The following is a 12,804-nucleotide window of genomic DNA, read 5'->3' as shown; positions in this document are numbered from 1 at the left end:
CTTTACTTGGCCAGACTTCTGAACTTTTCTGCACTCACCTTCCCCATTTTAACATGGGAGAATAGCAACTACTCGATGGGGCTACTTTCAGGATTAAATGATGTATTATATTTAAAGCACTTAAAAAGTATGGGGCACATACCAATAATTATAGAATTATAAGCTATTATTCTATTTTCAAATTTTCTATAGAGAACATGGATTACAATAATAATAAAATGTATTAAAAATGGTCAATGGCTCCCAATGATTTCTAAAAGACTGTGAACTGTTTGCCTAACATAATGCTCTGCTCTTCAATAATAAAAGGAAACCATTCTCTTCCTGTAACCCTGCTCTCTGGCATTTTTCCTCTCACACCTCCCAGCTTTTTAGCCCTGCTCCCACCCTCCACTCTCCATGTTGTCTGTTTTGTCTTTAATAATTGGCTCTCAAATGAAAAAAAAAAGCCCCAATTTTTAGCATTCGCCAATTTCTGTGGAATAAATAGTCTTCCCATGGCTGATGTCAAGGTACCAACATAGCATCATGGAACCTGCTGCTGGGAAGAGATGTGTAGCACATCACAGACGGTATTTCCACCTCCCAATATGATGGACACATCTCAAGAGCACAGATAATTGCAATGCATGGGGAGGGATATAATTAGGAAGTGATAGGTTTTCAGCATTCATTACTTTTGTTTTTAATATAAGTGATTTATTGTAAGTTCACATAATTTAATTTTTAATGATATATTGTAAAAGCTGGCTCATGAAATTTCTAGAAATTTAACTACTGGCCCTCTGGGTATGAGCAAGCTCCCACACAGCGTACCAAGCCCCTGCCTCAAACATTCTCCCTTCCACTCCAGCTTTTCCTCCCTCCTGAATTGGCTTCCTTGCTCTCCTCTGCTCACCCCTGACCTACCCACTTTACAATGCAGGATTACAGCACCCCACTTGTCCATCCTGACTTACCCAGCGCTGTAAGCAGTTGTTGAAGAATAGGATACATTCAGCATTTACGTATATATATTGCTTATCCTTTACGCTGATTATTTTGTGTCTCACCTTTTCTCCTACCTCCACGTTAGATCATTTTTGTTTCATACCAACGGTTACCGACTGAGGAAAACAAGAGGGACTGCATATTTGAGAATCATCTGAGAACCTGAAGGCTTCTCAAGCCTCACCGTTTCCTGCCTAATTGATGCTGATATTTCATTTCCAATATCTGCCTCACTTGGGTTTAGAAAACTACTATTTGAGGCGCCTGGGTGGCACAGTCGGTTAAGCGTCCGACTTCAGCCAGGTCACGATCACACGGTCCGTGAGCTCGAGCCCCGCGTCGGGCTCTGGGCTGATGGCTCAGAGCCTGGAGCCTGTTTCCGATTCTGTGTCTCCCTCTCTCTCTGCCCCTCCCCCATTCATGCTCTGTCTCTCTCTGTCCCAAAAATAAATAAACGTTGAAAAAAAAAATTTTTTAAAAAAAAAGAAAACTACTATTTTGCATGTTATAAATCTCAGCATAATGGAGGTCTAGCACATAGTAAGCATTCAGTAGTTACCTGCATATTGAAGAGATCTGATATTTCAGTAGAAAAGTTAAAATTCTAATAACTTCGTAATTAGCTAAAAATGTGGATTGGATTCCTCATTAAGGTAGTTTGGCTTCTTACAGTGAAGTCAAAGAAACAACAATATAGTCTTGGTAGTTGTATTAAGGCATCGTAGTGAGAAACAGGTTAACAAGTGAGGGTATTCTTTTTATAAAAGCAACGAAATAAATGTCTTCCACCAGGGGCAGAAGGCACAAGCACATTACCACTTAGAGGATAAAGTCGTTGACGCCTTTATTAATGTGAAAATGACTTGTTTAGAAATTCCTGCTGTCACATTCCTGGACACCTTGAGGACATGTAGAGACACACACACACACACACACACACACACACTCACATATAAATATATATGGCTTGATCATACCCTCACTGTGAAACATTTTTAAACCCCACATGTGGTGGGTATGAGCTAATTTCATGAGAGATAATATTTAGGGAGCAAATTGTTTTTCTCCTACCTACTTTGAAATAATATCATAATTGTCTCTCACAGACATACCTCAACAAAAAGAGAGAGCGAGAGCAAGAGAGAGAGAGAGAGAGAAGGTTAATGGACTTCATGTTCCCATGGAAATTCTGGATTACATTAGAATAGTCAAAGATAAGCACCAGTGGTAAATCATGAAACCTAGATTTCAGAATCAGAATTGCCACATCACATCCTTGCCAAAATTAGAGCAGGGATTTCAGATTATCATTCGTTCACGTCATTTGCATTCCCTGGGCACATATCCAGTAGCAGAAGTTTCCCGAGACGCATTCTCAAGCCACACTAGAGCAGCCACCCTGAAGATAAGGCACACTAGCAAACCCAGGGACTGTATGAGTGCGTCTTCCTCTTTTAATTGGTATTTATATCTGCCCCAAGAAACAAGACTATTTTTCAGGCAGTCTGTTCAGTGAAGAAAAAACTCAAAATTTTGGCCTCACTTAGCCAGCAGTAAGCTTTCTGCTAATCCTCGGTCATAAATACATAGCATTGACAAAGACATTAAAGATGGAAACAATAAAAATAGTCAGGAAGGGCAGGAAAAAGATTGCCAGGATATTCTGTCTCAGTTTGCAAAAAAGGTATTAAAATCCCAACAACACAAAAATAGCCTTGAACAATGACTTTTTTTTTTTTAAGGGAGGGGGAAATTGCTCCCGACTTCCTAAGATGAGTGTCTTAAAGGTTTCATTGATTAGTTGATAAGTTCGCTGGTGAATGATTAGTCGATGAGGCAGAAAGGTTTGAATTAGTTACTAGAGCTCTGCCTCCCGTGAATAAAATAGGGGGAGTGTTCTCTCTCCCACCCTCTGTGACAGATGATATCTGTTTTCTCCTGTGAGTTTGAATTTAAGAGCCACTGAAGCTCAGCAACAGTATATTCTGGCTCAAATGAGCTGAAAATTGCATTCAATTTGAATTTCAAAAATGGAGGGGAAGAAGGGGGGAAAAAAACCCTAACACTCACCAAGTCTCCACACTTTTCAACTACTTCCTGCTGCTTAGCTACATTCAGCCAGGCTGAGGACCTGAAACCAGGATGCACGCAGGGAAAGAGCATCGCTGGATTCCTGCCCAGTCTGAGTTTAAAAATAAACTTTTAATAGTCAGGATCAAAGCAAACCTCACTTTTACGCACATGCATAATGCAGAATGCGACCCACCGAAGAAACAGATTTATCTTCTCCAAACTAAAAATTGGCCTGCTCTTTTTTTTTTTTTCCTTATGTACTTTGGAGGTGATAAAGGTGAAGGTGTTTTCCCTGGGAAACTCTAGAAAAGCAAATTTTTTTCTAAATTAAAATTAATTCCTATTCAGCTCACTAAGACCCTCATTCCTTGTTGCTTGATTTTTCTCCTGTCACCTGCCTCACATGACAAAGCAGATGTGTTCTTGAAAAGTTGAGTGAGTGGACATTGATTTTGTTCAAATCAAATCATGTTTCAAATGCTCTAAGAGAGGTGGTTACTTAAAGGAATCTTGTGATAAATTATTTTATAAAGCCAAGTTATTTATAGAGTGCAAATAAGTGTCCCTTCATGCAAAGGCATAGGAAGCATGAATTTGCAGCACATTCTGGTTTCTTAAGGTAGGGCATACCTTCAGTTTACAAGAAGCACAGATTTAAGTATCACCAATAATTAAAACTAAACTGATGTTACACAAAACACAGATGATATCCCAGAATCATATAACTGAATGATTTTTGGCCAGAACTCCATTTTACGATAGTTTGAGCTAAAGGAGCAGACAGAACACCAAACTCATTTCAATCCACTCACACATGGAAACATATTCTCCCATTGCCTAAATTATTCTCAATTTGCAAATTAAGCAACTTGGGTGCCATGAAAAAGGTAATTCGACTTCTAAAGTGCCATTTTCCACATTGAAGCAGAAATCTGCTGAATGCTGTTCAGAAAATCTGACTCACTGCAGAGGGGTCAGCACCGAGCAGGACAGAGAGGCATCATCGTCAGCTAGTGTGCACGAATTTCTTGCACACCCACTCTGCACCAGACCCTGCAGCAGGTACTGGGGGTGACAAATAAATTACTGATACTGCCTCGGAAGAGCTAACTGCTTAGGGCAGTGGTTTGTCACCTTTCCTGAGTTGTAAGCCCATTTGAGGGTCAGAGGGAAGCAGGAACTATTTCCACAAAAAGAACCTCTCCACATTCGGATCCTGTCAGGCAGTCATTACAACGGGGCTCTAAATTCAAGAGACGAGCCTGGGTCCATGACCAACTGAGTAACGATGGTGGCCAAGAACAGCAGGATGATTTTCTTTCAAAAGTGAAGTAAAGACTTAATATCTAGGTATACTTGGGAAGAACTAGGTATTCGATTGGTAAGAGACAGGATACCAAGTCCTTTTAATAAGTTCACAGAAGACAGGATTAGGAAGAGGCTTCCAACCTTAAGCAAGGGACAAGACAGCAAGAAAAATAATACTTTGTTTCTTCCACATCCCCGAAAGACAAGAATTAAGAAACAGTCTGGCTCTGACGGCTATGTTTCATGGTCAGTATGGTGAACCAATAAAAACAAGGGCAAAACCTCTGAAAAGGAACCCCACGATCACTGTAACACACATTCAGTAGAGCCCAACTTGTCAGAATATCCCATAAAATAAAACACTCTAAAAGCGTGAACAATGGTGTTTTTGCGTTTTAAAAGACAGAACAAGAAAAAACATGGGAGCCTCTTCATGTACGTTGCTAATGAGATACATTCCAGAACAGCAGTGAATCAAAGGTATCAAGAGGCCACTTAACCCTATAATGTGTATCACCTGGCATTATGTTATATAGGTTTTTAAATGAACATTAATATCTCCTACTCTTGTAGGGGACAGCTTACCTTTCAAACTGCAACAATGTTAGCGTAGGATTTTTTCCTTACATCTTCATAATTTAATATTGTTTCATTGATGAGCCAGTAAATTGTCAGCTCTATTCATTTACGTGACGTGAGCAAGGATCCAACCCAAAAAAGGAAAAAAAAAAAAAAAGTGAGGTCAATTTCCTTGGCCGCTGCATTTAATAAAATCTCCCAGGCAATAGAGTTAAGCACACATTAATAGCTATGGCTTCGCACGCTCTGCCTTGAGCAAGTCTTTGATTTTCCTATATATGTACTCAGGGCCATATTAATGCTCAAACGAGGTACAGTCCTCATTTCTTATTTCAAGTTTTCTTCTTTCTCAGCTTTATCAGATTTATTAATCTTCTGCTCCTCTCTTATTTATAGTGAATGCTCTAGTTAAGGTTTCAAAGCAGTTTCCATGATAACTCCCATTTATAACTTTCAGAAAAAAATTCTATCACAGGGACCAAAGGATTTCCTACTTATTTCACATCCAGCTCAAAATATGTGACTTTCTCCAAATATGAGGGTTTTGTCTCTTATTTCTCTGATCCTCAGAAAAGAGAAAAGGGAGCAGGTTAGAGAAACACAAGTTTCCTCATTGGAAAAATACTTCAAGTTTCTCTTTTAAAAAACTGCACAGTGGGTTTTAGCTAGACATGCACTTCAAAATGCTGTTTTAGGTAGAATGTTTATCAGGAGAAGTTGTTAGGTGGAACCGTATGAAACTATCAATATTCTACCAATCTTGATGTACAGACATGGCAATTCCATGTGACCTGACTGAACCCCTCTCCCATCTAAAAAAAAAAAAGCACCCTTTCATCTAGAAGAAAACTCTCCAGAGCAAAAGGTGACCCCTTGGAAACCCAGGGGAATTCTTCTGTGGACTTGCAACCCAGGGAAAGGAGAAGCAGAAGACGAGAAGGGTGTGACCAATGGACAACTGAAAGGCCTCTAACAATTTGTTGGATACAGGATCCAGTGCAGTTCATTAAGGAAAAGATGTGGAAAACTCATTAATCAGGTGGTACCAGGCCATCTTCTGTTATACCCCTTGAGGCACGAATGAGGTAACTGTAGACTTTGGGGAGTGAACTCTTCAAAGAGATGCCTGTATTTTGATTAGAAGATTCTCAGAGGAGCTCTAAATCACATTCACTTAAGACACCGCCACACCCACAGCTTTTGCCCTTTTCTTTACAGAATGAGGTTAAAAATAAAATGCTCGAGAATGAAGCAAGTTGAAGTTTCAATCCCAGCTTCACCTCAATTCCCTGGACTACAAAAAGCAACCGGAATCAAACTTGGATCATTGGCTTTAATGCTGAAGAGGACAATTTGACTACTGGAAGACAAAGGGGGTAGTTTGTAAATAAAGTCTTGCAGACAATTAGAGCTGAAGATCTGCGAAGCCCAGACACCGAGGAGGTTTCCTGCGTGCACTGGAATTTGACAGGGTCCAGAATCGGGAAGGAAAGGTGCTTTGCAAATAAAAACAGAAGATGTGGGGCGCCTGGGTGGCGCAGTCGGTTAAGCGTCCGACTTCAACCAGGTCACGATCTCGCGGTCCGGGAGTTCGAGCCCTGCGTCAGGCTCTGGGCTGATGGCTGATGGCTCAGAGCCTGGAGCCTGTTTCTGATTCTGTGTCTCCCTCTCTCTCTCTGCCCCTCCCCCGTTCATTCTCTGTCTCTGTCCCAAAAATAAATAAACGTTGAAAAAAAAAAATTAAAAAAAAAAAAATAAAAATAAAATAAAAATAAAAAAAACCAGAAGATGTTTCCAGTATACTCAATGAATGAGAAAGAAGCAAGATGACTCCGATGTGAGAAATCAACCTTATTTATTTCCTGGGACTGCGAACACAGAGGTCCTGTTAAAATGTTGTAATTTGTTTAAGTCTAAGGAAAAATGAGGCGAGAACCCATCCAACTAACACTACAAGGTAAGAAGCCTGAGGGGAACCAACGTAGGTTGTTAGTTTTTTGTTATTGTTTTGTTTTGTTTTTATTTTTTTTTTATTTTATTTTTTTTTTTTTAAATTTTTTTTTTTCAACGTTTATTTATTTTTGGGACAGAGAGAGAGCATGAACGGGGGAGGGGCAGAGAGAGAGGGAGACACAGAATCGGAAACAGGCTCCAGGCTCTGAGCCATCAGCCCAGAGCCTGACGCGGGGCTCGAACTCACGGACCGCGAGATCGTGACCTGGCTGAAGTCGGACGCTTAACCGACTGCGCCACCCAGGCGCCCCTTGTTTTGTTTTTAAAGCTTACAATTCAAGAAGTGCGGGCAAACCTTGGAGAGACTGCAGGTGGGTTCCAAACTGTGAAAATAAAGCAAGACTTGAAATGGAGCAAGTCAAATGAATTTTTTCGTTTCCCGGTGCATATAAAAGTTATGTTTACACTATATGTAGTCTACTAAGGGCACAATAGCATTATGTCTCAAAAACGATGTCCATACCCTATTTTAAAAATACTTCATTGCTAAAAATGCTAACCATCATCTCAGCTTTTAGTGACACGTAATTTCTTTGTGGTAGAAGGTCTTGCCTCAATGTTGATGGCTGCTGACTGATCAGGGTGGTGGTTGCTGAAGGCTTGGGTGGCTCTGACAATTGCTTAAACTAAGACCATGAAGTCTGACTCATCAGGTGACTCTTGCTTCGCAAACGATTTCGCTGTAGCACCTGACGTTGTTCGGTAGCATTTTACCCATAGTAGAACTTCTTTCAAAATAGGAGTCAATCCTCCCAAACCCTGCCACGCTTTATTTACCAACTAAGCTTATGTAATTTTTTAAGTCCTTTGCTGTCATTTCAACAATCTTAATAGCATCTACAGCATCTTCACCAGGAGTAGGTTCCATCTCAAGAAACCACCTTCTTTGCTCAGACACTCATCATCCATTAATGTTTTATCATGAGATTGCACAATTCAGTTATATCTACAGGCTCCACTTCTAATTCTCTTGCTATTTCTACCACATTTGCGTTTACTTCCTCCCCTGAAGTCTTGAACTCCTCAAAGTCATCCATGAAGGCTGGAATCACCTTCTTCCAAATATGTGTTAATGTTGATGTTTTGACCTTTTCCCATGAATCACACATGTTCTTAATGGCATCTAGAATGGTGAATCTGTTCCAGAAGGTTTCAATTTATTTTGCCAGGTCAATCAGAGGTATCATTATCTATGGCAGCTATAGCCTTAGCAAATGTATTTCTTAAATGATAACAATTGAAAGTCAAAATTACTCCCTTGATCTATAGGCTGCAGACTGGATGTTGTGATAGCCGGCATGAAAACAACATTGGTCTTGTACATCTCCATCAGAGCTCTTGGGTGACCAGGTGCATTGTCAATAAGCAGTCATATTTTGAAGTGAATCTTCTTTTCTGAGCAGGTCACAACAGTGGGCTTAAAATATTCAGTAAACCAGGCTGCAAAAAGATAGGCTGTCATCCAGGCTTTACTATTCCATGTATAGAGCAGAGGCAAACTAGACTAACATAATTTTTTTAATTACATTATCCCTAGTGTTTTTTTTAATATATGAAATTTATTGTCAAATTGGTTTCCATACAACACCCAGTGCTCATCCCAAAAGACAGACTAACATAATTCTTAAGGGCCCTAGAATGTTCTGAGTGGTAAATGAGCACTGGCTTCAACTTCAAGTCACCAGCTTCTTCAGCCCCTAATAGGAGAGTCAGCCTGTCCTTTGGAGCTTTGAAGCCAGGCACTGACTTCTCCTCTCCAGCTATGAAGTCCTAGATGGCATCTTCTTCCAATAGAAGGCTGTTTTGTCTACATGGAAAACCTGTTGTGGAGTGTAGCCACCTTCATGAATTATCTTTTTATTTTATTTTTATTATTATTATTATTTTTTTGGAGAGAGAGAGACAGAGCATGAGCAGGGGCAGGGCAAAGAGAGAGAATGAGAGGGAGACACAGAATAGGAAACAGGCTCCAGGCTCCGAGCTGTCAGCAAAGAACTCGAGGTGGGGATCAAACTCCCAAACCGCAAGATCATGACCTGAGCAGAAGTCGGTGCTCAAATAACTGAGCCACCCAGGCGGCCCACCACCTCCATGAGTTATCTTAGTTAGATCTTCCTGATAACTTGCTGCATCTTCTACATCAGCACCTGCTGCGTCACTTTGCCCTTTGAGGTTATAAACATAGCTTCTCTCCTTAAACCTCATGAACCAACCTCTGCTAGCTTCCTACTCTTCTTCTGTGGCTTCTTCACCTCTCTCAGCCTTCTTAGAATGGGAGAGTCAGGATCTTGTTCTGGATGAGGCTTTGGCTTAAGAGAATTTATGTAGCTGGTTTCATCTTCTAGCCAGACCTCTAAAACTTTCTCTATATCAGAGCCGGTGTTTCACTTCCTTATCATCCCTGTGTTTACTGGGAGTAGCACCTTTAAGTTTCTTCAGGAACTTTTCCTTTGCATTATAATCTGGCTAACGGTTTGGAGCAAGAGGTTTATTAGCTTTTGACCTATCTCAGCTTTCGACAGGCCTTCCTCACTAAGCTTGATCATTTGTAACTTTTGATGTAAAGTGAGAGATGTGTGACTCTTTCTTTTACTTGAACACTCAGAGGCCATTGTAGGCTTATTGATTGGCCTAATTTCAATTTTGTTGTGTCTCAGAGAATAGGGAGGCCCAAAGGGCGGAAAGAGAGAAGGAGAAAGACGGAGACAGAGAGGGAGAGGGAGTGGGAAAAAGAGGGAAAGGAGAGAGAGAGAGAGAGAGAGAGAGAGAGAGAGAGAGAAAGAGAGAAGGTAAATGGCCAGTGGGTGGAGCAGGAAGAACACACACATTAATTGATTAAGTTCATTGTCTCATATGAGTACACTGTGTCCCCCCAAAACAATTACAATAGTAACATCAAAGATCACCGATCACAGATCACCATAAAAATATAATAATAATAATAAAAAGTTTGAAATATTGTGAGAATTCTCCAAATGTGACATAGGGACACTAAATGAGTAAACACTTTGGGAAAATAAATGCCATTAGTAGACTTGCTTGATGCAGGGTTGCCACAAACCTTCAATCCATAAAGAAACACAGTATCTGCAAGTGTGATAAAGCAAAGTGCAATAAAATACGGTACGTCTTACAAAAGGAGGATTTGAAGGGTCAAAAGTCCTTCAGGTGCTGATTTCATCAGGTAAGAAGTTGCTGTCTGTGTGATGTTGCCAATGGTCATGACCAACATGGCTGTGATTTCAAGTTAACATTTAGAATCTACATCTTGCCAAAGCCCATCGCTGAAATTAATGAAAATTCAAAATAATGTGCACGTTATGATAACAATTTTTGGAATGAGTTGTCCTTTTGATCCCACGCATTGAGCTTTATCTCTGATCAGAGGCATTCAAGTCAGGATCATGTTATTTGGGATCTCCCATACACACAGGAGGCAGCCCACATCAGGGGGGCAGTGGGATCCTGCTCTCAGAGTCTTGGGGAGGAAGAATTACTACCTTAGTTACTAAACTCCCTTTCAGTTATGCACAGGACACTTAGAAGTTCCTGCAAGGAGAGAAAAGATGGATGGATGCATCGTGCTTCGATAATCCCTAAAGAATCTGGAGTCTTCTGGGACCAAAGGTACATGAACCAGTTGTCCCACAGGCCACTGGCATCTTGTTATTTTGGAATACTCAGAAGGTGGGGGGAAGGATGAATTAGAATCTAGATCTTTGACCACTCTCCGCCAATTTCACCATCTGCATATTTTTGCTAGAAGACATCTCAGGCTCCACTTTGTATTCTGTGCCATTCGGGGATCCTGAGTGAGGGAAGACAGATGGGCACTGGAAGGGTATGGGAATTTGTTACCATTACCTCAATGATCTCTTCTTACTATAAAATGCAATATAAATTTCCCCAGATTACTTCTATTTTAAATGGTGACAACCAATCCACGTGGAAGATTTCTTATTCAATACAGTAGATGATTTACTGAAGAACAGAAAACAAAACTGCTGTAAACCTTTAGAAGTTCAGTTATAGTATGATTGAGAAATTTTTTTTGTGGTTAATCTAGAAACTCATCACTAGCTACATAAATTTTCCTATTTGGGAAATATTCTGAAGTATAAACAACCAGTTTTAAATTTTTTTAATGTTTATTTATTTTTGAGACAGACAGAGCCAGAGCATGAACGGGGGAGGGTCAGAGAGAGAGGGAGACACAGAATCTGAAACAGGCTCCAGGCTCTGAGCGGTCAGCACAGAGCCTGACGCGGGGCTCGAACTCATGGACCGTGAGATCATGACCTGAGCCGAAGTCGGACGCTCAACCGACTGAGCCACCCAGGCGCCCCTAAACAACCAGTTTTAAAATGTACACAGGGACAGTATTATTGTGTAGACTAGGAACTGCCTCTACCCAATTAAGTATTGAGATTGAACAACTTGAATTGACAAAAAAAAATAATTCTAGTGTTAAAAACTACCAGATACACTCAAGTGGCTTTTGCATCTTATGAACCTTCTGGGGGCATTGTTGCACATAGATTACAGTGTGAACAGTGCTATCCCACCATGGTTGCACAGCATGGGGCTAGGGGCGGAAGCATCTGGATTCCCTTACCTATCCCAGAAGATATTTTTTAGAGCAAATCCAGAGAACTGAATTACCAGTATCCCTTCACTCAAAGTCAAAGTCACTGACCCCCAAGGCAATAGGATTTGCACCCCCCCCATCCTCAGCATCAGCAGCCTCCAGGGTGTTACAATCAGCTCCCTAAAGATGGGGAAAAACCTCTCTACCTTCAGAGTGAGAAAGATCTATTCTTTGGGTCCCCACATGGCACTAAGAATGCACATTCCAGGGGTGCCTGGGTGGCGCAGTCAGTTAAGCGTCCGACTTCAGCCAGGTCACGATCTCGCGGTCCGTGGGTTCGAGCCCCGCGTCAGGCTCTGGGCTGATGGCTCAGAGCCTGGAGCCTGTTTCCGATTCTGTGTCTCCCTCTCTCTCTGCCCCTCCCCCGTTCATGCTCTGTCTCTCTCTGTCCCACAAATAAATAAAAACGTTGAAAAAAAAATTAAAAAAAAAAAATTTTAAAAAGAATGCACATTCCAATAAAAAGAGAAGCCATTTAGCACATAATGCTCCTGAAAATGGTAGCACTATTGTAGAACCCAACTATTAACAGCACTGGTATCCTTGGAGAAAAGCACATTTTCAATTCCAAAACCTTAGGAGTACATCTTACCGCTAGGAGTTACCTGTAATCTATTTACATGCAGATACAAAAGCCTATGTATGCATCATATATTCTCAAAAAGGATGGATAGCATTGGTTTTTAAGAGGGAGAACACAAATAGTTCCTTTAATCCTTCTGAATATGACTTTAGAAGACAGTCAGAGAGAAGATGAACAGAAGAAATTCCTCAACTTTCTATATTCCCTGCCATATGTTGTTTGTGTGGTTCTAAATAGGTTTGATTATTTGAAGCTTTTTTCCAAGATTTCAATAAAGGCAATCAGAAGAGATCTTCCTAGGCAGGCACAGGATATTCAAACGAGCTATTCATTAGTGGGAAGATTTGGAGCAAAGATGGCTTCAGCTCCCCATCCTGACCAAGCTTGCTATAATAAGAGAAAAATGGAAAAATGTAAGCAATGTGATATTTTAAAATGTCCCCTGGAAACGAGAGTAGGTCAGACACTGATACCACTTTAAGAGTAGACGATAATCCATCAATTTAGATACAGCTGTTTCAGTGATGGACACGATGGAAAGCTTTCCCCCAGTTAAACTGAGCTCCAACTTAGAATTCCAGATTTAGATCTCCCAGTAGTTTCCACTTTA

The 12,804-nt window shown here is 40.7% G+C and overlaps 1 protein-coding gene across 19 annotated transcripts in view; it reads right to left on the bottom strand.

Annotated features, from left to right (window-relative positions):
- Positions 1-12,804, bottom strand: part of ESRRG (estrogen related receptor gamma) — a 632,553-nt gene that overhangs the window by 436,031 nt on the left and 183,718 nt on the right. For 15 of the 19 annotated variants that reach the window (XM_086694094.1, XM_086694083.1, XM_086694082.1 and 12 more), the window contains one exon: positions 4,957-5,048. The exons of the other annotated variants lie outside the window; for them this stretch is intronic. The gene's annotated coding sequence lies outside the window, so the exon portion shown is untranslated. The remainder of the gene's footprint in view (positions 1-4,956; positions 5,049-12,804) is intronic. 19 annotated transcript variants of the gene reach the window in all.

Source organism: Puma concolor, chromosome E4 (assembly GCF_028749965.1).
Source record: "Puma concolor isolate L17-30 chromosome E4, mPumCon1.1.hap2, whole genome shotgun sequence".
In the NCBI taxonomy this organism is placed as follows: Eukaryota; Metazoa; Chordata; class Mammalia; order Carnivora; family Felidae; genus Puma; species Puma concolor.
This window is presented reverse-complemented; position numbering and strand designations above follow the sequence as displayed.